The sequence below is a fragment of the Oncorhynchus gorbuscha genome, linkage group LG01 (assembly GCF_021184085.1).
Source record: "Oncorhynchus gorbuscha isolate QuinsamMale2020 ecotype Even-year linkage group LG01, OgorEven_v1.0, whole genome shotgun sequence".
Taxonomy (NCBI): Eukaryota; Metazoa; Chordata; class Actinopteri; order Salmoniformes; family Salmonidae; genus Oncorhynchus; species Oncorhynchus gorbuscha.
In genome coordinates, this window is record NC_060173.1 from 37,136,586 (window position 1) to 37,162,147 (window position 25,562).

Consider the following 25,562-nt stretch of genomic DNA (forward strand, 5'->3'; position numbering starts at 1 on the left):
ATGACAGGGTCAGAGTAAACAGTCACCATATTACAATAGGTCTGGATGACAGGGTTCGAGTAAACAGTCAACATTTTTCAATAGGTCTGGATGACAGGGTCAGAGTAAACAGTCACCATTTTTCAATAGGTCTGGATGACAGGGTACGAGTAAACAGTCACCATTTTACTATAGGTCTGGATGACAGGGTACGAGTAAACAGTCACCATTTTTCAATAGGTCTGGATGACAGGGTCAGAGTAAACAGTCACCATATTTCAATAGGTCTGGATGACAAGGTCAGAGTAAACAGTCACCACATTACAATAGGTCTGGATGACAGGGTCTGAGTAAACAGTCACCATATTACAATAGGTCTGGATGACAGGGTCAGAGTAAACAGTCACCATATTTCAATAGGTCTGGATGACAGGGTACGAGTAAACAGTCACCATATTACAATAGGTCTGTATGACATGGTCAGAGTAAACAGTCACCATATTTCAATAGGTCTGGATGACAGGGTCAGAGTAAACAGTCATCGTTTTACTATAGGTCTGGATAACAGAGAGAAAACACACTAATTCAGCTAACAGATAAAGCACAGCTCACTGTTTAAGCTCATATACAGTCTCGAAATACAATAAATTAAAATGAAAAGGCTTTTAGACTGGAATACATTTATGAGCTTCTTCCCCTGGAGAGGAAAAAGGGTTAAATGGGTTAACTATTATTAGACTTATATCAAGTGTTCTGAGGACAGGAGTGAGGATAGGTGACATGATGAGGCTCGGATTAAGCTGGACGGTGTGTGTATGTGTGTGTGTGTGTGTGTGTGTGTGTGTGTGTGTGTGTGTGTGTGTGTGTGTGTGTGTGTGTGTGTGTGTGTGTGTGTGTGTGTGTGTGTGTGTGTGTGTGTGTGTGTGTGTGTGTGTGTGTGTGTGTGTGTGTGTGTGTGTGTGTGTGTGTGTGTGTGTGTGTGTGTGTCCGTTTACACACTATGTGTGCGTGCCTAGCCTGTTCTGTGCTCGTTGGAGGTCGAGGAGAGGCAGGCTTTAGGATTAGTGGGCTGTAAAATGGTAATCGTTGAGCAGAGCTGGGGAGCTGTAGAGCGCTGTCAGAGAGGAAGTGGTGTGCCGTCAGGGCGTCGAATGTTTGCGCAGGGCCCCACGCTGCTCTATGCCAGCCTTGTTAGTAAACTGCAGAGCTGGACCCACTACAGATACATATTATTGCTGTTTGGGACTATTAAGGGAATTTGGGGGAGGGGAAAGAGAGAGTGGAGAGCAATAGAGGTTGTCTCGCCAGTAGTTGGAGATCCATTGACTCCAGGAGCAGTGGAGGGCTCCAGAACAAGGTCCCGCTGAGAAGAACCTACGGACGTACAGTACAGCCCTACCAGATTACAGTGCATCCCTTTATTCAAATATGTTTTTTATTAAGGGACTTGCCACCCAAGTCAAGAGTAAAAGACTCCAAAGAAAACCCTCATCTTATGCATCATAGGCTATACAATCCCAGACAGCTAGACAGAGACAGAGCGGTCTGATTTTCAGTCAATTGCTTGAGAAACAACATTGATGTATTTCATTGGTTTACCAATATTGTGCCTTAACTAGGGACAAAAATGACACCACTTACAGAGCTCAGAACTCCTATCCAAACTACCAGAGCAGCTTCCAAAACAGATGAACTTCCTTCACGACCGTGAGAAAATCAACAGTAAAATTATTATGTGGAGAACACTGGCATGTTTCAAATTAAGCTTTTAGCGACATGAATAACAGAATAGTCAGTGTTTACTGAGGATAGCAAAAGGACTGAACCGCACAACAATGTGGTATGAATAACAAAGCATTCCCTCTGGTTGAGACAGACACTGACTTTGATTACAAGAGTAGGAAAGACAGGCTCCAAACAGTCCATTGGATTTGCTGCCCTATCAACTCTACAACTACAAGACTTTAAATCCGCCTGTAATCAGCTCTGAATATCCGACCAGGTATTAGGCCTATGCTGTAAGATGTTTAGACCTAAGTGGTATTAACCCATAGTTAGTACTGCTTATTATAATCCTTATGTGCTATTTGCTGATGTCTCCGGCAGGAGAAGAGGAGGAGAGGAGACTCACTAGTTCTAATGTGTTAAAGGTCACCTGAGTTTGGTCAGGAAAGGGAAAATTACTTTTTCAGGGGCCCCAGGGATGCATGAGGGAAAGTGAGGCAGCATATCCCCATGGTAACTCATGCACAATGATAGGAGCTCTAATCTGGAGGCCAAGGGAAGTCTACTACACAGAGACAGGCCTGGGTGTGGGCCCAAGTGAATTGACGTGCAGGTGCCCTTGGTGACCCAGTGCTTTTTTGCAAAGGATTGTCCCCTGTGTGAAGAGGATCTAGCTAGTAAAATACCAACTCCAACTGAGAAGGCCAACGGCGAGCAACACGACGACACTCCTGGTCCCTTAGCAAACACACATACACATGTCTCCATCATTCTGGTCTGTTCAGGCCTATACATGCCACAGCACGAATGAAGAAATCCACTCATTGTGTGTTTATTGGGGTAATTAATCTGCATACTGACAAATAGAATGATACTCAATCACTGAGTGTGATGTAGAGAGAGAAAGAGTATGAGAAAAAGAAAGAGAGCGAGAGAGTGAGAGAGTGAGAGAGAGAGAGAGATCTATCTTGTGTCATTTAACTATTTGTACATTGTATATATATATATATATAATATGACATTTGTAATGTCTTTACTGTTTTTAAACTTCTGTATGTGTAATGTTTACTGTTAATTTTTGTTGTTTTTCACTTTATATATTCACTTTGTATGTTGTCTACCTCACTTGCTTTGGCAATGTTAACACATGTTTCCCATGCCAATAAAGCCCTTGAATTGAATTGAATTGAATTGAGAGAGAGAGAGAGAGAGAGAGAGAGAGAGAGAGAGAGAGAGAGAGAGAGAGAGAGAGAGAGAGAGAGAGAGAGAGAGAGAGAGAGAGAGAGAGAGAGAGAGAGAGAGAGAGAGAGAGAGAGAGAGAGAGAGAGAGAGAGAGAGAGAGTATAGTAGGGGTGTTTTTTCGAGAGACAAGTTTGTTTGCTTGTGTAAGATGTGTCTGGTGTCAGAAGATCAGCGGTGCTTGTGAATCAGGGGAGAGAAGGAGTGGGGCTAAACTAATCTCAACATGAATATTTCATGCTGTTTTACCAAACATCTGTGTAAGTTAAGGAGAACGCGACAATGCACTACAGCAATTCTGCAGTGCAAACACATCATACTCCCACAGTAGAAACTAGCCTAGCACTTATCTTCCTAACAAGGGAGGACACTCTTTGATCATTCCCACTCCTAACCATTTCTCAAATAGTTGAGATTCTTTCTCACATTGGTCAAATCACAAGCTGAACATACAAGAGGTTCCTCAAACATTCCATCAGAGTTTTGTAATCAACAGAAAAACTGAAAAAATGTCATGAACAAACAAAAAATGCTAACATTTTCAGCTATTTAGTTAAAACAACACAGGCATTATCCTTTGTAATTCTTCTGATACCTTTAGCCAACACTTCGGCTAATCACTCCATTATTGCCCTCCAGAATGTGATAATTTGTTTATTACTGATCAGCTCCTCACCTTTAGCACACAGGAGTGAATGCGGGAAAACCTTTTCTAAACCCTATCACAGTGGAATGAGTATGGGTGGCAAATGAGAACTACACTTCCTTAAATAGCCAAATGGTCCTTTTATGAGCTATATATAGATACACCATTCCTCGTTCCAATTCCAACTCTCTAGCCAGGCTCTGGCTCAATGCTCCATAAATACCCAGCCATTCTGGACGTACTCCATGAAGAGAAATGCTTTTCCTTTAACTAGCCTATCCAATGCCAACACATATTAGTCATTGATCTCAGAGTTGATTCCCATATTTTCACGATGGAGGTGAAACAGAGAGAGAAAGAAATGCAGAGAGGAGGAAAAAAAACAGGAAGCCATTCATTTCTTGGAACTCTGCCAAAAGGGGGCAGCCCAGGCAAACTAAAAGGGGCCTCGCTGGGAGAGGTTCCGCATAATCTAAACAGATTCCTCAATGAAGAGAAATTCCAAACATGCATACCTTCCGCTGGGAGGAAGAGGGTGGAGCTGCTGCCTAACAATCCGTATAAGTCAAGCCCATTTCCCTGTATGACCAAACAACCCGTGGTATCAAGGATACAATCCTGTATTTATAGATGCTCCAAGTGCAGCCAGCCTATTTCCACGCTGCTCTGCTCTGCACACAGCTATGCATGGCATTGTGGGTTCCCACTGCTTCAGAGGAAAGGGAAGAGACCACCACACTACCTAACAAGGAAGGGGCTCCACGCAGGACTGGTGAGAGAGTATGTCTCATCAATTTAGGAGTTAGTTAGGCCCAATAGTCCTTATCAGGAAGGAGTGCTTTATATTGCACAGTATTGATCTAAAGGAGATGAATCACAATTGACATGTATATCACTGAATTAAGGCTCAAATGTAAATAGATACAGTATAAAAAAGTGCAATTTCAGTTATCCTTCATTAAAAATTAAAGAGTTCATTATGATACTGGAACACTGGGCTTAGATAATATTAGCTGTGAATTGTTGTTGTGCCCAGTCATGTGTGACCGTCAGTAGAGAGCTGACAACACACTCCTGCTGCAGTGAACCAGAGGGTTGGGGAGTGGGTGTAGGGGTTTTGTACCATACTCTTATCCCTGCACAATCTCTCCCTCCCCTCTCCCAGTGAAAACTGTCAGGTCAGACGCCATAGACACTGCAGCTGCCCAGCCTGCCCCCGCTGCATGCTGCAAAATCACTGCAACGTGAGGAGCAGCACGGTCCATCTCCTCTGTAGTAAACAACACAATGAACACAGAGAGAGAGACAGAGAATGGGCTCACCGCAGAGACATCCACACATTCCTGTACCCTCCAAGTAATAAAAGGAGAATGAACGAAGAGCTACAGTAAAATCAGTGCTGTAACAGACTGGAAAACATAGATGCTGTATAAAAGCCCATTGACCCACTTGGATGTTTTTCCTGTCATATGTTGCTGCCTGTGGTCTGAAGTCACTGGAGGAGCCTATGTAAAGTATCCCCAGAGTGTTCTGGGCAGCTCAGTAATCAAGGAGTAGAATGTTAACCCCTTTATCCTCTGAACCAGCACAATAACACACTTCAAGAGACTAGACTCAAATACAGGCTATAATAAACCCCGGATATCCTCGAGTTCTGTAGTAGAGGGATGAGAATGCTCATCTTGCTGCAGGAATGCTACTGCAGGGCCAGGATGCAGATAAGTGGTCTGAGAGGTTTGGCTGACAAGCAGCATCTGCATCAGAGAGAGAGCGTCAGATCCTTGCATCGAGAAGGCTCACTGGCGATGGGCATGTGATCATGGGGAGCTGTTGCGATCCTGGGTTTAGTAGCCTATGGGAACTTGATGTGACCCTCCATCTGGCCTGATGTATATATATATCATTCCGGACTCTGACATTGCTCAATCTGATATTTATACATGTTTTATTTAAATTATTTGGATTATGTGTGTATTGCTAGGTATTACTGCACTGTTGGAGCTAGAAACACAAGCATTTTACTGAACCTGCGATAACATCTGAAAATCTGTGTACACAACCAATACACTTTGATTTGATTTTCAATTTTGCAATATCTATGCTTTTCAAGGCCAGAAATAAAAACAATACATATAATCCTATAGTAATAACAAAAATAGCAGTTATTAAATAAAAATAACACCTAATATTATACACATTGGATTATTATTATTATTATTATTAAATGCATTCTTATAATCCTAGATATCCAATTTGCCAGTGTCATGAATAGGATGTGCGACGTGTGCAACAGAGTTGGGAAATGATTCATGATTTACTGGGGAGGAGTTTGAGGGGGTGTAACTGGGAGAGATTTCTTGTGGACTAATAACAGACGTGCAGGGGCGGTTCTGGATGATTGGCATGTTATTGAGTCTGGAGTAGAGATGGTAAACAATTCTTCTCTGGTGAGGGGAGTGGGAGGGGGAGCTGTAACCATGGTGATTAAACATGCCTTTTTCAGCATACAGCATACAGTGACTATACCTTCAGGAAAAACTTGAAATACAATACAATTTCACTCTCAAAACTAAAAAGTCCCCTTTGTTGTAGAGTATGTTATTTTGCCTTTGCTGGAACAAAACCTGCGTGTTTTAGGGGCTAAAAACGCAGAGAAAAGAGTATCAAAGGAATATATACTCATTATTTAATCACAACCATGATCTTTGAATGGTAGTTAAATGCCATCTCGTATGTCATCTGACCTGGAAACAAGCCAACATCTGTGGCAAATCAATGTACCATATGTTCGATTAGATTGTTATCTCCTTCCTTGCTCTATTAACATGGTCCCATTAACAGTTCGAGTAATCTGCATGCATCCATTCATTGCAATTTCCAGCCTATACACGAAGACCATCGATGGAGATTGAAACTAGTGAGCTCAGTGCTGACCCCAGCAGTCAGGTAAAGTAGCCACGCATTTTGTAAACAGTGTCAAAGCTCTCCGTCTCAAGATTACAGAGAGAGCCAAGAGCAGTAGCAGCAGTCTGCAGCCGTCTGGACCAACCGCCTCCACAGGCCTGTGTAGCTCCTGCAGCCTGAGTCCTCCCCCACCCCCAGCTCCCTGGCCTCCATCGGGCCACATCCTCATCCAGCAACCCGATCCTCCCCTGGAGCCCCCAGCGGATCACTCTAGACACTTGTTTAAAGCACATCAGCACAGCGAGCCAGATGGAGAGAGGATGCTTCCTTCCTACACTCAGCCTCGAACAGCCAAAGGCAAACAGCACCAACAAATCCAAAACTACTGTTGCTGTTACAGCGAAGCGTTTCAAGGACTAGCTCAAATTGGCCGATTTTAATCAGATGTTTTGCACATTTACAGACACAACATCCGCTTGTTTGTTCATGGAGTTACTGTAGACCTACATGTTTTGCTTTAAACTGTATTTTTATGGTCAAACCTCTATAGCGTCTACAATCATACCTGATCTAGTTTTCTCATGCAGACAGCTGGCTCAGGAAAGCTTGAAAAAAGTATCTTCAGTGTTTTGCAGGTGTACGTGAACTCATTCCTCTCAGCCCAGCATTTTTTGAGTCTCTTCCAATCCCATGCCCACTAAAGACCAGCACTGTGTTTTTCACTAAGGTATGTGCTGGTCTGTGTGTTCAGGCATGCATGGCATTTCACATCACCCATTTTCAGTCACAACAACACACACCCCTTCCTTCCACCCTCAGGCCTCAGGGAGCTGCTGCCTGCTAATGTTGTCTTACACATATGCAATACATTATTATATAGAACTGTGTTTTCCTATCGTATATGCATGAGAGACCATTTAGTGGAGAGCATTTTGAGTATAGGCTTACTTTTAAGCAGCTTTAGTGCCACATAGAATGTCTTGTGTCAAACATCTGTAAATATTGTTGTTATACTTTTTTGTCAAAATGGCTTAAATATCAAACATTCTTTTAGGAGTCAGGGAATGGAAACATATTTAACCTTTATCAGCTAACAGCAGTGAGTCTTACACAATTATATGCAGAAAGGGATTCTGGTCATAGAGAGATGGGGAATGTTTGGAGCCTCATATTTGACGGGGACCCTTCCTGGATCCTAAATGTGTTGTCTAAATATGGTGGTTGTGTGAGGTCCTGGGCTTCAGAGATGACGCAGCCCAGTCTCTCATCCCAGTCTCTCATCCCAGTCTCTCATCCCAGGCTCTCATCCCAGGCTCTCATTACATTTACATTTACATTTTAGTCATTTAGCAGACGCTCTTATCCAGAGCGACTTACAAATTGGTGCATTCACCTTATGACATCCAGTGGAACAGTCACTTTACAATAGTGCATCTAAATCTTAAAGGGGGAGGGGGGGGGGGATACTTATCCTATCCTAGGTATTCCTTAAAGAGGTGGTGGGGTTTCAGGTGTCTCCGGAAGGTGGTGATTGACTCCGCTGTCCTGGCGTCGTGAGGGAGTTTGTTCCACCATTGGGGGGGCCAGAGCAGCGAACAGTTTTGACTGGGCTGAGCGGGAGCTGTACTTCCTCAGTGGTAGGGAGGCGAGCAGGCCAGAGGTGGATGAACGCAGTGCCCTTGTTTGGGTGTAGGGCCTGATCAGAGCCTGGAGGTACTGAGGTGCCGTTCCCCTCACAGCTCCGTAGGCAAGCACCATGGTCTTGTAGCGGATGCGAGCTTCAACTGGAAGCCAGTGGAGAGAACGGAGGAGCGGGGTGACGTGAGAGAACTTGGGAAGGTTGAACACCAGACGGGCTGCGGCGTTCTGGATGAGTTGAAGGGGTTTAATTGCACAGGCAGGGAGCCCAGCCAACAGCGAGTTGCAGTAATCCAGACGGGAGATGACAAGTGCCTGGATTAGGACCTGCGCCGCTTCCTGTGTGAGGCAGGGTCGTACTCTGCGGATGTTGTAGAGCATGAACCTACAGGAACGGGCCACCGCCTTGATGTTGGTTGAGAACGACAGGGTGTTGTCCAGGATCACACCAAGGTTCTTAGCGCTCTGGGAGGAGGACACAATGGAGTTGTCAACCGTGATGGCGAGATCATGGAACGGGCAGTCCTTCCCCGGGAGGAAGAGCAGCTCCGTCTTGCCGAGGTTCAGCTTGAGGTGGTGATCCGTCATCCACACTGATATGTCTGCCAGACATGCAGAAATGCGATTCGTCACCTGGTCATCAGAAGGGGGAAAGGAGAAGATTAGTTGTGTGTCGTCTGCATAGCAATGATAGGAGAGACCATGTGAGGTTATGACAGAGCCAAGTGACTTGGTGTATAGCGAGAATAGGAGAGGGCCTAGAACAGAGCCCTGGGGGACACCAGTGGTGAGAGCGCGTGGTGAGGAGACAGATTCTCGCCACGCCACCTGGTAGGAGCGACCTGTCAGGTAGGACGCAATCCAAGCGTGGGCCGCGCCGGAGATGCCCAACTCGGAGAGGGTGGAGAGGAGGATCTGATGGTTCACAGTATCGAAGGCAGCCGATAGATCTAGAAGGATGAGAGCAGAGGAGAGAGAGTTAGCTTTAGCAGTGCGGAGCGCCTCCGTGATACAGAGGAGAGCAGTCTCAGTTGAATGACTAGTCTTGAAACCTGACTGATTTGGATCAAGAAGGTCATTCAGAGAGAGATAGCGGGAGAGCTGGCCAAGGACGGCACGTTCAAGAGTTTTGGAGAGAAAAGAAAGAAGGGATACTGGTCTGTAATTGTTGACATCGGAGGGATCGAGTGTAGGTTTTTTCAGAAGGGGTGCAACTCTCGCTCTCTTGAAGACGGAAGGGACGTAGCCAGCGGTCAGTGATGAGTTGATGAGCGAGGTGAGGTAAGGGAGAAGGTCTCCGGAAATGGTCTGGAGAAGAGGGGAGGGGATAGGGTCAAGCGGGCAGGTTGTTGGGCGGCCGGCCGTCACAAGACGCGAGATTTCATCTGGAGAGAGAGGGGAGAAAGAGGTCAGAGCACAGGGTAGGGCAGTGTGAGCAGAACCAGCGGTGTCGTTTGACTTAGCAAACGAGGATCGGATGTCGTCGACCTTCTTTTCAAAATGGTTGACGAAGTCGTCTGCAGAGAGGGAGGGGGGGGAGGATTCAAGAGGGAGGAGAAGGTGGCAAAGAGCTTCCTAGGGTTAGAGGCAGATGCTTGGAATTTAGCGTGGTAGAAAGTGGCTTTAGCAGCAGAGACAGAGGAGGAAAATGTAGAGAGGAGGGAGTGAAAGGATGCCAGGTCCGCAGGGAGGCGAGTTTTCCTCCATTTCCGCTCGGCTGCCCGGAGCCCTGTTCTGTGAGCTCGCAATGAGTCATCGAGCCACGGAGCAGGAGGGGAGGACCGAGCCGGCCTGGAGGATAGGGGACATAGAGAGTCAAAGGATGCAGAGAGGGAGGAGAGGAGGGTTGAGGAGGCAGAATCAGGAGATAGGTTGGAGAAGGTTTGAGCGGAGGGAAGAGATGATAGGATGGAAGAGGAGAGAGTAGCGGGGGAGAGAGAGGGAAGGTTGGGACGGCGCGATACCATCCGAGTAGGGGCAGTGTGGGAGGTGTTGGATGAGAGCGAGAGGGAAAAGGATACAAGGTTGTGGTCGGAGACTTGGAGGGGAGTTGCAATGAGGTTAGTGGAAGAACAGCATCTAGTAAAGATGAGGTCGAGCGTATTGCCTGCCTTGTGAGTAGGGGGGGAAGGTGAGAGGGTGAGGTCAAAAGAGGAGAGGAGTGGAAAGAAGGAGGCAGAGAGGAATGAGTCAAAGGTAGACGTGGGGAGGTCAAAGTCGCCCAGAACTGTGAGAGGTGAGCCGTCCTCAGGAAAGGAGCTTATCAAGGCATCAAGCTCATTGATGAACTCTCCGAGGGAACCTGGAGGGCGATAAATGATAAGGATGTTAAGCTTGAAAGGGCTGGTAACTGTGACAGCATGGGATTCAAAGGAGGCGATAGACAGATGGGTAAGGGGAGAAAGAGAGAATGACCACTTGGGAGAGATGAGGATCCCGGTGCCACCACCCCGCTGACCAGAAGCTCTCGGGGTGTGCGAGAACACGTGGGAGGACGAAGAGAGAGCAGTAGGAGTAGCAGTGTTGTCTGTGGTGATCCATGTTTCCGTTAGTGCCAAGAAGTCGAGGGACTGGAGGGAGGCATAGGCTGAGATGAACTCTGCCTTGTTGACCGCAGATCTGCAATTCCAGAGGCTACCGGAGACCTGGAACTCCACGTGGGTCGTGCGCGCTGGGACCACCAGATTAGGGTGGCCGCGTTCACGCGGTGTGGAGCGTTTGTATGGTCTGTGCAGAGAGGAGAGAACAGGGATAAACAGACACATAGTTAACAGGCTACAGAAGAGGCTACGCTAATGCAAAGGAGATTGGAATGACAAGTGGACTACACGTCTCGAATGTTCAGAAAGTTAAGCTACGTAGCAAGAATCTTATTGACTAAAATGATTAAAATGATACAGTACTGCTGAAGTAGGCTAGCTGGCAGTGGGTGCGTTGTTGACACTACACTAATCAAGTCGTTCCGTTGAGTGTAATAGTTTCTACAGTGCTGCTATTCGGGGGCTAGCTGGCTAGCTAGTAGTGTTGTTTACGTTAGGTTGCGTTAAAAGAACGACAATAGCTGGCTAGCTAACCTAGAAAATCGCTCTAGACTACACAATTATCTTTGATACAAAGACGGCTATGTAGCTAGCTATGTAGCTAGCTACGATCAAACAAATCAAACCGTTGTACTGTAATGAAATGAAAATGTGATACTACCTGTGAATGCGACCGGGTTGTTGAGTTCTATTCAGAAGACGTTGGCTACGTTAAGGACGACAAATAGCTGGCTAGCTAACCTCGGTAAATTAAGATAATCACTCTAAGACTACACACTCTAGACCTAAACAACACAATTATCTTGGAACGAAGATACGAAGACAGCAAAGACAGCTATGTAGCTAGCTAACACTACACTGATCAAGTCGTTCAGTTGAGTGTAATAGTTTTCCCAGTGCAGCTAATCAGTGGACGTTAGCTAGCTGGCTAGTGAAGACTACGTTAGGACAGCGAAATACGATAATTACGCAATTATCTTTGATACAAAGACGGCTATGTAGCTGGCTGAGAAGAAATTGCTAAGATTAGACAAATCAAACCGTTGTGCTATAATGAAATATAATGAAATGTAAAATGTAAAAAAGTTATACTACCTGCGGGAGCGAAGCGCCGATGCGACCACTCGCTCCAAACCGGAACCGGTCTCCCAGTCCAGTCTCTCATCCCAGTCTCTCATCCCAGTCTCCCTGCCCAGTCTCTCATCCCAGTCTCCCAGCCCAGTCTCTCATCCCAGTCTCCCAGCCCCTCATCCCAGTCTCCCAGCCCAGTCTCTCATCCCAGTCTCCCAGCCCAGTCTCTCATCCCAGTCTCTCATCCCAGTCTCTCATCCCAGTCTCCCAGCCCAATCTCCCATCCCAGTCTCCCAGCCCAGTCTCCCAGCCCAGTCTCTCATCCCAGTCCCTCATCCCAGTCTCCCATCCCAGTCTCCCAGCCCAATCTCTCATCCCAGTCTCTCATCCCAGTCTCCCAGCCCAGTCTCTCATACCAGTCTCTCAGCCCAGTCTCCCAGCCCAGTCTCTCATCCCAGTCTCCCAGCCCAATCTCTCATCCCAGTCTCCCAGCCCAGTCTCTCAGCCCAGTCTCCCAGCCCAGTCACTCATCCCAGTCTCCCAGCCCAGTCTCTCATCCCAGACTCCCAGCCCAATCTCTCAGCTCATGCCCAGACAGACACAGATAGACAGAGGATGCATCTAGATCTTATTTTTAGTCCAAACAGTGCCCTCAGCATTCTCCCTTATTAATTCAGGAAACTCTCCAAGTTCATCTGAGGACTCTTCACGGCGGCTGAGTTCAAGCTGTCATGAATGAAAAACAGGTTGGAACGGAACTCTCTCTCTCTTCTCACTCTTGTTTTTCATCTTGTCATCTCCCGGTGTGACTAACCTGCCTACTAAGACATTGCTCAAATTAACGACAGCGTGTCATTTGATCTCCACTCTCCTCCAATGTAGAGCGCTTTCAAATCAAGGAGTTATTGAGATGCCTATTTTGTGACAGCCAACTAAATGTATCATGAAATAAACATTGGGAATATAGTGCATACTGCATTTTTCTGGAAAACCCATTCACACAAGAATGTATAGCCATGTTAATGACTGTCAGCAAGAGCAAATCAAATTACTGTCAGTTTTGTTCTGGTCAGGCATGAAGATGATGACATTCATGGTAGAACACAAACATGGAAGCATTCCGGCACACAAGGTTCTATTTGGCAGGGCCAAAGCAGCCATGTCTTCTCACTGGCTCAATCACACATTGGTATGGGAAAGGGCAAACTCTGTGAGAAACCAGGCTAGGCTTTTTTTCACCGATTTGGAGGTGTTTCCTCTCACTGTAAGTGGCTTCTAAAAATACCTGAGTTACCAGATCTGCTTCATTAAATGCACTGTGTTTCCTGGCAGCCCTGAGCTGGCTGGCTGGCTAGTTGGCTGGCTGTTTGGCTGGCTGGCTAGTTGGCTGGCTGTTTGGCTGGCTGCCTATTTGGCTGGCTGGCTGGCTGGCTGGCTGGCTGGCTGACTGGCTGGCTCGCTGGCTTGCTGGCTAGTCTGTCCCTCACACCCCCACCCAACACATGACCATATATTCCCTCCTCCCAGCACTACAGACATATACACCAGTACTATTTCCCTATATCCAAAGGAACAAAAACAACTTAGCACATGATTTCTTGCCACTTGTCTGCATAACTTATGCCCCATACTCCCACTTAGCACATCCCATAGCATATACCATATTTTATTAAGTTGTGCTCGACTCCAATCACAACAATATAACTACACCTGACTCCAATCACAACAATATAACTACACCTGACTCCAATCACAACAATATAACTACACATGACTCCAATCACAACAATATAACTACACCTGACTCCAATCACAACAATATAACTACACATGACTCCAATCACAACAATATAACTACACCTGACTCCAATCACAACAATATAACTACATATGACTCCAATCACAACAATATAACTACACCTGACTCCAATCACAACAATATAACAACACATGACTCCAATCACAACAATATAACTACACCTGACTCCAATCACAACAATATAACTACACCTGACTCCAATCACAACAATATACCTACATATGACTCCAATCACAACAATATAACTACACCTGACTCCAATCACAACAATATAACTACATATGACTCCAATCACAACAATATAACTACACATGACTCCAATCACAACAATATAACTACACATGGCCTTTGTCCCCTTCTCCATGACTTGTTTTGGTGAGTGACGCACTTCACTGTGGCTCTGCACCTCCCTGTCCCCAGGCTGCAGGAGTCAGAGACTAGGAGCATTATAGGGGAACATTACATCACAACACAAGCTAATACTAAAACTGGCCAACACCTTGGCTGCAAACCGGTCCTTTTTCATGAACTGGATTATTACTCTGCCTGTAAGTACGCTGTCTGCACAGAACAGAGACTGAGAGTCCACAAGCACAGAGCCAATCAGAGCCTCTGGATTGTGGCGGTTCTGATGCTGCCAAGCCCTATTTTTGTGGATAGCCATCTGCAGCTTTGCGGCAGGCTTCAGTACGATTGGCACACAGCACACACACTTCATCCTGGCACTGCGGCTTGCACACACTGCTGGCACAACATCTGGATTTAAAATGACATCTGTATTTTACATTTACTTCAAGGAAGTCCTAATCCTGATTAAGCAGACAAACATTTACTCTCACTTAAAAAGCGGATGAAGCTGTATTCATATTCACTCTAGGCCTCCTCATTTGGATAAATTGGGAGTGCTTTACCAAAACAGATAATGCCATTAATGAATTGCTAATCTGACAGCTGGTGGATATAAAATCCTCAAATGATACTTAAATGTGTAGTTGCAGTGTGTGTGTGTGTGTGTGTGTTCTAACCCAGATGACGGTTCTGTTGTCTTTAGCCACTCTTTAACAGAGGTTGTCAGGGGCTATACGTCTGACTCCGCAGTCTCTCTCTCTCTCTCTCTCTCTCTCTCTCTCTCTCTCTCTCTCTCTCTCTCTCTCTCTCTCTCTCTCTCTCTCTCTCTCTCTCTCTCTCTCTCTCTCTCTCTCTCTCTCTCTCTCTCTCTCTCTCTCTCTCTCTCTCTCTCTCTCTCTCTCTCTCTCTCTCTCTCTCTCTCTCTCTCTCTCTCTCTCTCTCTCTCTCTCTCTCTCTCTCTCTCTCTCTCTCTCTCTCTCGTGCGACCACGGCCAGGCAGCTGGCACACCCGGACCAGCCTTTGGCGAGAGACATTTTGTTTTGCTGCCTATTTCACTGGCTTTCTCTGTCTCGTTTTGTTATGGGGATGCCAGGAAGCGTCTTCCACTTCTCCTGCTGGCATCCCGATCTTCAATAAAACATTGGTGGCCACTTAGGATCTGACATCTGGCAGGGAGCCCCGTTTCCCAGTGTCATTTCATTTTCATATTCTGTTTCTACTTTAAAAAGGACCAGCCAAGGGTTCAACAAGTGCAGTTGTGCCTGGTCTTGACATCTGTTGAAATAGGGCAGAAAGATAGTCTGCCCAACTTCACTAAGGGCTTTGTTTTGGATTTTGGATGTTCGGCCTTTCAAGTGTAATGGTCTGATAACGTTCGCCTGACTGTACCAATAGGTAGGCCATGATAACATGATGACCAAGTACCCAACACAAAGTACCATAAGCTTCATTTCACATGAAAGAGACGTAGCCTCGGATCTTTCACATCACATGCATATCAAGGGTTCAATGCTTGTTCTGCTCATTTCCTACCTGCCTATCTATTGTAAAGCCCAGGACTCTCTGGACGTTCACGGACACTTGAACAAAAATACAGAGGAGAAAAAAAGGCCACTCATACTGAATTACTGCCATGTTTACACACTGATAAGATTATAGAGGTGTGGTCATATTAGAGGATACACTCCTTTTGTATTGTTGACACAATACATATTTAAGAGTGTTACACACCCTCCCTTGTTTCCAATTTCATTCTGTTTTATCAAAAGGCCAATTCAGAATGCAAATAGTGGAGACAAGATATTAGCAATCTTCTTTATGCTCCTCTGTTAAAGAGGACAATAAAAACTGCCGGTATGTGTTATGGTGAGGATTAGACGGCTTTGATTACACTAAGACGCTATTATATTGCCGTAAACAATGAACTCAGAATAGCTTGTCCTCATTAAGCATTGGGTAACAACAGCACCAAATAAGGCTCTGCAGTTACACATGCTGTGGTACAAAAAACGTCACTGTTTACGGTCTTTGAACAAATTAGGGGTTACGTCACCTAAGTTTCTCCCTCAGACTGAGCGAACACAGTCCGAGCTTTGCAGGATAACTGAAGTTAATCTGGAGTATTGTAGCATACCTTTTACACTACTGACTTCAAATAATTAAGTTTGACAGAACAATATTAATATCTTATAAGAAAAAAAGGTACACAACAACAAGTAGTTCATGGAGAGGGTTGCTTGGAAATCCCCAAGTGTTGTTGTTGGTTAGGGAGAGGGGCAAACTGTGAGGTCGCCTGGCTGGCACGCGTAGAGTCAGACGCAGGGATCACGGGATTGAGGATAGGGGCCAGAGGCCAGGGGCCAGGGGACAGAGCAAGCCTGGCCTGGTTAGCCCTGGTCAGCGATCCAACAGAACATACTTCCTACTGGCTGCCGGTGACATCATCATTTTCTTCCCCCTTTTCACCTCTTTTCAGTGAGAGGAGAGTTTGGCCCTTCCTCTCTCTCTCTCTCTCCCCACCACTATTTTTTTGTCTCTCTTCCCCTTTTTAGGGACCCCGTGCAGCTCATATGGCCACCCCAGTACAAGATGACAAGAAACAGGGGGAAAGAATGAGGAAGAAAAAGGAGAGGGACAAACGTTTTAGTCACTGGTACAGTCATTATGAGCATCAGAAGTATATAAGCCCATAATGCAGATAGGCTTAACCAAGCAGTTCTCTCTCCATGCTTCCCCTCGTTTTGATACTGTATCTCTTGTTGGAGCTGGCTGGAGGTTGGGCTGCGTGAGGCTAGTGTTCGTGTGCTGGTGTGGAAAGTGCACACTGTGTCTGTGACATTCACAGGACGTGGCATGTGCGCAAGGCTGCAGAGCCCACCCCCAGTGAACCCCCTCTGACACATCACACTCAGTTACCATTAATGTCCACCGTCAGTGTGGGCTCCCATGGGCCAGTGTGAGGTCCGCTGAGACAGGGCAGGAACACACACACACACAAACACAAACGCAAACACAGCTGCACACAAGCGCTCCTCAATCTAACAACTGACCAGTACTCCCTGGCTAAAACCATGTGTTATGGTGTGTTATTGTGAATAGAGCTTAAGTTGTATTGTTGCAAAACTTCCTTCATCACCAGCTGAACTTCACAAACATATTTGAAACCCAAGAACGAGGGAGACAGAGAAAATGAGATACAGAGACAGGGACAGAGCAGGGTTAGACAGATACAGACAGGGACAGAGACAGACAGGGACAGAAACAGGGACAGACAGGGACAGGGACAGACAAAGTCAGGGACAGAAACAGACAGACACAGGTACAAACAGAGACAGGGACAGATAGAGACAGACAGGGATGGACAGAGACCCGGACAGGGACAGACAGGGACAGACAGAGACAGGGAAAGACAGGGAAAAATAGATACAGAGACAGACAGAGAAATAGATTGATCTCTGTACCAGACAGGTGTCACTTATCTGGCGAGGCAGGGAGGAAGAGACTGAGAGATGGAGGGGGGGGTCAGCCAGCCTGCCTAGCAGCTCTGTTCTGATCTGAGGCCTGACCCAACAACCCACATCCCCCCGGTAACAGATTAGCCCTTAGTCGGATTAAGGAGGAGTCAGCGCTAGCTCCACGTAGGAGAGGTGAAATGTCGTCAGAGCACTGCAGGAGGAATCAAGGGGGCTGCGCTGCAGTGGAGAGCGCAACACAAGACAGCTGGGGCCCAGGGAGCAGAACAGTGGGCCAGGGGCAGATGGCCAAGGCTCTGCTCCACTCCACAGGCACGACACGCCACAGCACGACACACCACAGCACGACACAGGAAACAGTCAGTTAGTCAGTCAGTCCCCCCCTCCACAGCCCCCGCTGCAGTGCATTTAAGGCACAAATCACAACAGAGCCGTGGGTGAAATGGTGCCTGTGAATGTTTGTGAGCGTGTGCATGTGAATTGAGAGACCTCACTTGAACGACAGTGGGCAGGACTGCTGAGAAGGACAATTACATTCACGAAACAGAAATCTCATTTACATAAGTATTCACACCCCTGAGTCAATACATGTTAGAATCACCTTTGGCAGCGATTACAGTTATGAGTCTTTCTAGGTAAGTCTCTAAGAGCTTTGCACACCTGGATTGTACAATATTTGCACATTATTCTTTGTAAAATTCTTCAAGCTTTCTCAAGTTGGTTGTGGATCATTGCTAGACAGCCATTTTCAAGTCTTGCCATAGATTTTCAATCCGATTGAAGTCAAAACTGTAACTAGGCCACTCAGGAACATTCAATGTCCTCTTGGTAAGCAACTTCAATGTGTATTTGGCCTCATGTTTTAGGTTATTGTCCTGCTGAAAGAAGCAGGGAGCAAGAACATGAGTCCGAGCCACAGGAAGTGCTAAAACCCCACCACGTCAAACATAAGACTTCCAGAAATGATTGAAAAGGAATACCCTAGTTCTTTCCCCCAAACAAACAATGAATCCCATTGTAGAATGTTGTGGCACTCACAGCCAGGGGAGACATGAAGACACGGTTTGAAAGAGCCTCTCCCCTCTCCAAACCCCCTCCCTCTCAGATAGGACATTGACAAGGCCAGGCAATGCCACAGCCCACTTAGCGGCCCCTGTTCTGAAAAATATGTAGCCAGAGACCTCACAGAGCTAAACAGCCATGCAGATCCAGGTTCAGAAGCACTACCGCTGCCAGCCAGCAGGGGACTAGACTACACCAGGCTAGATTAGAGGAGAAAAACAGGCTGCTGCCACTTTGTACTGTTTTAAGACTGGGGAACGAGGTACAGAGTAATGTCGCCCACATAATTACACAGAGAACAACCAAAACAAAAATGTAGGAAGCAACTTTTCTAATCATGGGAAACATTACCTATACCAGACCCATTTTCCACCCCTAACACTATATGGCCTCACTATAATAAAGATTTATGATGTTTTTAGCTACAGCATATTTGTATATGGTCCCTAGAGTACTTCATCTTAATATGTTGACAAAAACAAAATGTTTTTCAGACATGATCCCAAAGTGAAAAATACTAAGTTCTCCAGTCACACTCAAGCACATAGTGGGTAACTACCAGCCAATCATGTTACATAATCAGACACAATAACAAACAAATGATTCCTCATTGAGTCTACTCAATGGGCTTGTATGAAACTGAACAATTGTTAGCCACTTCAGGCATGCGAGCAGTACAGTCCATGGCGTAGCTCATTCTGCCTGGGGGCTTTCCCCTAACAAACTACTATAATTCTATTTTCCCTTCATTCAAAAATAGGATATTTTGTTCCATGTGCAGTGTAAACCTGAGGAGGCTCCTGCATCTGACCTTCCCATTTAACACAGCTAACCTGCCCATTCAGCAAAACTCCCAGACCATATCCTACTACAAACAACCAATGAACAGACCAGACCAACAAACCATCCTGTCCGGGTAGGAGGAAGAGAGATAATAAAAGTTTCAGTTTAGTTTAATGTTGAACATATGTGCATTAAATGAACCAGCTGGAATGGAATGTTCTCCACTACGTGCCTGCATCACCCCAAGTGTAGTATGTCTCCTGATTTGACTTATTTTTTACATTGTGAGTTATCTCTGATGTTTGATGTAATAATTTGTTGAGGGTTTTTCATGAATGTTTAGTTAACTGTCACTAGTACGGAAGATGCCAAATTACACAGTCCTAGGGAAATATTTACTGTTACATGGTGGTGAAGTACCGCTCTGGAATCGGTTCAAAAACATGACTATGGCTGAAGATAACAAGAAAATAAGGAGTTTATCTAGCACTAAAGAGAACTAAAAGTAAGGGCATGTTGATTAATCAAAAGTTATTTTCTCCCAAATGAATGTCTGTTGAGACAGATTTCTCTCCAAAATGATATTTCCTCAATGTGTTAAACCTTGCCCTGGTTTTACATTGCTGCTAGTCACATATCATCAAGCTATTACTGTGTAACAATGGTATCACAGCGTAGTGGCAGGGTGAGACAAGGAATCCCACTTGCTAGAGCAACGAGTTAGTTTCTCTAACTAACATGTCTCCTCCTAACCTGTGTGTGTTGTTGCCTGACCGGGCTGCAGACAGGGAGCAGATAGCTGCCTCGCTCAGCAAGGAAGCGGGAGCACGCTGCTCAATCAGTGACCCATCAATCACACAGAGAGAGAGGGAGAGGAGAGAGGGAGCAAAAACAGGAAACTGGAGACCATATCCTTTAACTAGCACTCAAAAGAAATGAAACAAGGAGCTGGCTAGGACTTTCCAAGCATTGGTTTCACTTGTGATGATTTGATTAGATCCACTGGTGCTGTGACTGTCTGAGAGTCCCTATGTTCTGTCCTGCAGCCTGATGTGGTACCTGCTACTAGGCTATATCCAGATACTGCCAAGCCCACCACTCCAAGGCCTTAGGCCTTACAACACTGTACTGGGCTTTCAGACAAGTAGGGGTTTAAAGCACTTTGTTTTCAGGAAAGTATGGGTTTGGGAAAGGTTGGTAAGGGGAGGGGTGGGATTGGGATTGATTGTCTGTGTATTTTACACAGTGTGGGAGAGAGAGGGGAACAGGAACACAACCCAGCTGGAGGTTAGGTTAGCACCAGAAAGCCTGCAGATCAAAGGCACATTCCAACCCTCCTCCCCAGTCCCAGCCTGGCCCTATTCTGCCTGCAGGAGGACATTCTTACTAACTACATGCAACACAAGGCACACCTGAAGCCTTTTATTACCCGCCCCCCTTCCTTCTCTGGAGGGAACACAGACAGGCCAAATAAAACCTTGAGACCTGTGAGCTCACACAGCTCAGTTGTTGTTGTTTTGATCAAGGTGGCCTTAACTTTGAATGAGAAAATCTCTAGAACAGTGAACAGAGTGCAGGAACAGCGCCAGAGCCGTTTGTTTGTCTCCATGGCCTCAGAGTAAGGTCAGACAAGAGAAGGGAAGGGCAGTCTCAGTTGAGTAAGTGCAGGCGGTGAGTAGAAAACAACACTGGGGCCATTCTCCTCGGGGGGGCTAGAAAACAACAAACTCTGAGTTGCCAGCTTTCTTGGAAATCTGGCCAATTGTCAGGTATATATAATGCGGAGAATGAAGAGCCTCTGTTGAGGCTCTCATACTGTATATCCTCCAGTTAATCCACAATGTCTCAAGCATTAGGCTACCTTTCCATGTTTACACAATGCCTTCTCATTTCTCAACGAGCCTGCTAGTTGCCTTTTTATGGGCTGCCATTTAAAATAAGAAGAAAACGAAATGCTAAAAAGTTCAGAGGTGGAACAAAGGGGAGATACATCTACATTTGCGTCAGGAGGGGACAGCCTAAATGAAAAAGACTCCCCCGTGCCCAGTCGTTGTATCTTTGCCTAAACAAAATGGCCTTCTGCCTCCATAAAAGCCCCTGTATGCTTATTCAACAGCAGGCCTGAGTTATCTGGGCTCTTTCAAAGAGCTTTGGAAAATAAAAATGGGGGAGGGCTGGTGGGGGTGGCACACATTTGACCCATTTCCCCTGACGTGGGCCCCTGGTCGTATCATGCATCAAATAGAGTTCAGGGATGGAGGGGCAACCATGCTAGCATTGTTGGCGGTTTAAGGATGGATTCTAGCAATGAGAGCATGGATCAATACGTCTTGGCGGTCTGAACACCACATGTCAGGGACATCCATGTAATATACTGCATCTACAAAGAACAGAGGTTTCAACTCACTGTAACCTCACACTGACCATGTATAAGAAAAATGTGACAAACAATGTTCCCTCAGGTCGGGACAAAGAGAGCACTCCCAGTGTTCACAGTTCCATCGCTCCCTCTATGCCTTCGGCTAGACACACTAATATTGATGTGTTTCATTCTACTGAGAAGAAGCAGACACTAATCAATTGTAATAATACATGCTGATTTTGACTCTACTGGTGGGAGAACTGAAGATACTGAAGATGCATATGAGAAAAGAGAAATATATCTTTAGATGCGATACGAGACAGTCAACACCTCACACACAAACATGTACAAACAGATGCATAAAACCATTCCTGCAAGTCATTGAGGTGTTCACAATGTGAAATAGAGAATGGAAAACAGAAAGCGCTGGAGTGGGGCATTCTTCCTTCAACGCCCCAGACGGAGGCTGATCTGGTCAGGCTGCAGAGTGAGCCGTTTGGGGCGGAAAGGAAGCTCAGCCCAAACTAGGTCTTTCTTTCCACACTGCTCTTTGCTTTGGAGAAGGCAGGAACAAAACACTAGACCCACACTAGGCCCACCCCTAGCTCCTCCTTATCCAGCGAACACATACACACACACTTCGCCACGATCGCCTCGCTGAGCTGCGTCACGCACACACCACCTGACCAACTCCCCCTCCCGCTCCCTCTCTCTCTCTCTCTCCCTCCCTCCTTCCCACCCTCATTCATAAAATGGCCGCTTCACAACTCCAGCTGCTGGCATGGGATTTATAGATGAAGAGTCACAGCCAGTGGCGGGATGAGAGGGAGGAGGGGATGTTTGTGTTTTTCAATTTTTCTTCGCTCTGTCTCTCTATCTGTCTGTGCATCTGATTCCACACCCGCTTCTTTCATTACGCCTGATGTAAGAACTCTCCCTCTGTTTGTCCTCACTGCGTATGCCAGCCTTAGCCCCTTTCCCTTGCCCTCCAGGGTTGTCCTCACTGCGTATGCCAGCCTTAGCCCCTTTCCCTTGCCCTCCAGGGTTGTCCTCACTGCGTATGCCAGCCTTAGCCACCTTCCCTTGCCCTCCAGGGTTCTGCTCACTGCATATGCCAGCCTTAGCCCCTTTACCTTGCCCTCCAGGTTTGTGCTCACTGCGTATGCCAGCCTTAGCCCCTTTCCCTCCAGGGTTCTGCTCACTGCGTATGCCAGCCTTAGCCCCTTTCCCCCTTGCCTTCCAGGGTTGTCCTCACTGTGTATGTCAGCCTTAGCCCCTTTCCTCCTTGCCCTCCAGGGTTGTGCTCACTGCGTATGCCAGCCTTAGCCCCTTTCCCTTGCCCTCCAGGGTTGTCCTCACTGCGTATGCAGAGCCTTAGCCCCTTTCCCTTGCCCTCCAGAGTTGTCCTCACTGCGTATGCCAGCCTTCGCCCCTTTCCCCCTTGCCCTCCAGGGTTGTGCTCACTGCGTATGCCAGCCTTAGCCCCTTTCCCTTGCCCTCCAGGGTTGTGCTCACTGCGCATGCCAGCCTTAGCCCCTTTCCATTGCCCTCCAGGGTTGTCCTCACTGCGTATGCCAGCCTTAGCCGCTTTCCCTTGCCCTCCAGAGTTGTCCTCACTGCGTATGCCAGCCTTAGCCCCTTTCCCTTGCCGTCCGGGGTTGTCCTCACTGCGTATGCCAGCCTTAGCCCCTTTCAGTTGTCCTCCAGGGTTGTGCTCACTGCGCATGCCAGCCTTAGCCCCTTTCCCTTGCCCTCCAGGGTTGTCCTCACTGCGTATGCCAGCCTTAGCCCCTTTCCCTTGCCCTCCAGGGTTGTCCTCACTGCGTATGCCAGCCTTAGCCACCTTCCCTTGCCCTCCAGGGTTCTGCTCACTGCATATGCCAGCCTTAGCCCCTTTACCTTGCCCTCCAGGTTTGTGCTCACTGCGTATGCCAGCCTTAGCCCCTTTCCCTCCAGGGTTCTGCTCACTGCGTATGCCAGCCTTAGCCCCTTTCCCCCTTGCCTTCCAGGGTTGTCCTCACTGTGTATGTCAGCCTTAGCCCCTTTCCTCCTTGCCCTCCAGGGTTGTGCTCACTGCGTATGCCAGCCTTAGCCCCTTTCCCTTGCCCTCCAGGGTTGTCCTCACTGCGTATGCCAGCCTTAGCCCCTTTCCCTTGCCCTCCAGAGTTGTCCTCACTGCGTATGCCAGCCTTCGCCCCTTTCCCCCTTGCCCTCCAGGGTTGTCCTCACTGCGTATGCCAGCCTTAGCCCCTTTCCCTTGCCCTCCAGAGTTGTCCTCACTGCGTATGCCAGCCTTCGCCCCTTTCCCCCTTGCCCTCCAGGGTTGTGCTCACTGCGTATGCCAGCCTTAGCCCCTTTCCCTTGCCCTCCAGGGTTGTGCTCACTGCGCATGCCAGCCTTAGCCCCTTTCCATTGCCCTCCAGGGTTGTCCTCACTGCGTATGCCAGCCTTAGCCCCTTTCCCTTGCCCTCCAGAGTTGTCCTCACTGCGTATGCCAGCCTTAGCCGCTTTCCCTTGCCCTCCAGAGTTGTCCTCACTGCGTATGCCAGCCTTAGCCCCTTTCCCTTGCCGTCCGGGGTTGTCCTCACTGCGTATGCCAGCCTTAGCCCCTTTCAGTTGTCCTCCAGGGTTGTGCTCACTGCGTATGCCAGCCTTAGCCCCTTTCCCTTGCCCTCCAGGGTTGTCCTCACTGCGTATGCCAGCCTTAGCCCCTTTCCCTTGCCCTCCAGGGTTGTGCTCACTGCGTATGCCAGCCTTAGCCCCTTTCCCTTGCCCTCCAGGGTTGTGCTCACTGCGTATGCCAGCCTTAGCCCCTTTCCCTTGCCCTCCAGGGTTGTCCTCACTGCGTATGAAAGCCTTAGCCCCTTTCCCTTGCCCTCCAGGGTTGTGCTCACTGCGTATGCCAGCCTTAGCCCCTTTCCCTTGCCCTCCGGGGTTGTCCTCACTGCGTATGCCAGCCTTAGCCCCTTTCCCTTGACCTCTGGGGTTGTCCTCACTGCGTATGCCAGCCTTAGCCCCTTTCCCTTGCCCTCCGGGGTTGTGCTCACTGCGTATGCCAGCCTTAGCCCCTTTCCCTTGCCCTCCAGGGTTTTCCTCACTGCGTATGCCAGCCGTAGCCCCTTTCTCTTGCCCTCCAGGGTTGTCCTCACTGCGTATGCCAGCCTTAGCCCCTTTCCCTTGCCCTCCAGAGTTGTCCTCGCTGCGTATGCCAGCCTTAGCCCCTTTCTCTTGCCCTCCAGAGTTGTCCTCGCTGCGTATGCCAGCCTTAGCCCCTTTCCCTTGCCCTCCAGGGTTGTGCTCACTGCGTATGCCAGCCGTAGCCCCTTTCTCTTGCCCTCCAGAGTTGTCCTCGCTGCGTATGCCAGCCTTAGCCCCTTTCCCTTGCCCTCCAGAGTTGTCCTCGCTGCGTATGCCAGCCTTAGCCCCTTTCCCTTGCCCTCCAGGGTTGTCCTCACTGCGTATGCCAGCCTTAGCCCCTTTCCCTTGCCCTCCAGGGTTGTGCTCACTGCGTATGCCAGCCTTAGCCCCTTTCCCTTGCCCTCCGGGGTTGTCCTCACTGAGTATGCCAGCCTTAGCCCCTTTCCCTCCAGGGTTGTCTTCACTGCGTATGCCAGCCTTAGCCCCTTTCAGTTGTGCTCACTGCGTATGCCAGCCTTAACCCCTTTCAGTTGTCCTCCAGGGTTGTGCTCACTGCGTATGCCAGCCTTAGCCCCTTTCCCTTGCCCTCCAGGGTTGTCCTCACTGCGTATGCCAGCCTTAGCCCCTTTCCCTTGCCCTCCAGGGTTGTCCTCACTGCGTATGCCAGCCTTAGCCCCTTTCCCTTGCCCTCCGGGGTTGTCCTCACTGCATATTCCAGCCTTAGCCCCTTTCCGTTGCCCTCCTGGGTTGCCCCCTCACTGCGTATGCCAGCCTTAGCCCCTTTCCCTTGCCCTCCAGGGTTGTCCTCACTGCGTATGCCAGCCTTGGCCCCTT

General features: G+C 47.7%; 1 protein-coding gene across 2 annotated transcripts in view; it reads right to left on the minus strand.

Moving 5' to 3' along the window:
- igf1ra (insulin-like growth factor 1a receptor) overlaps nt 1-25,562 on the minus strand; it is a 118,468-nt gene that overhangs the window by 34,797 nt on the left and 58,109 nt on the right. The gene's annotated exons all lie outside the window — the stretch shown is intronic.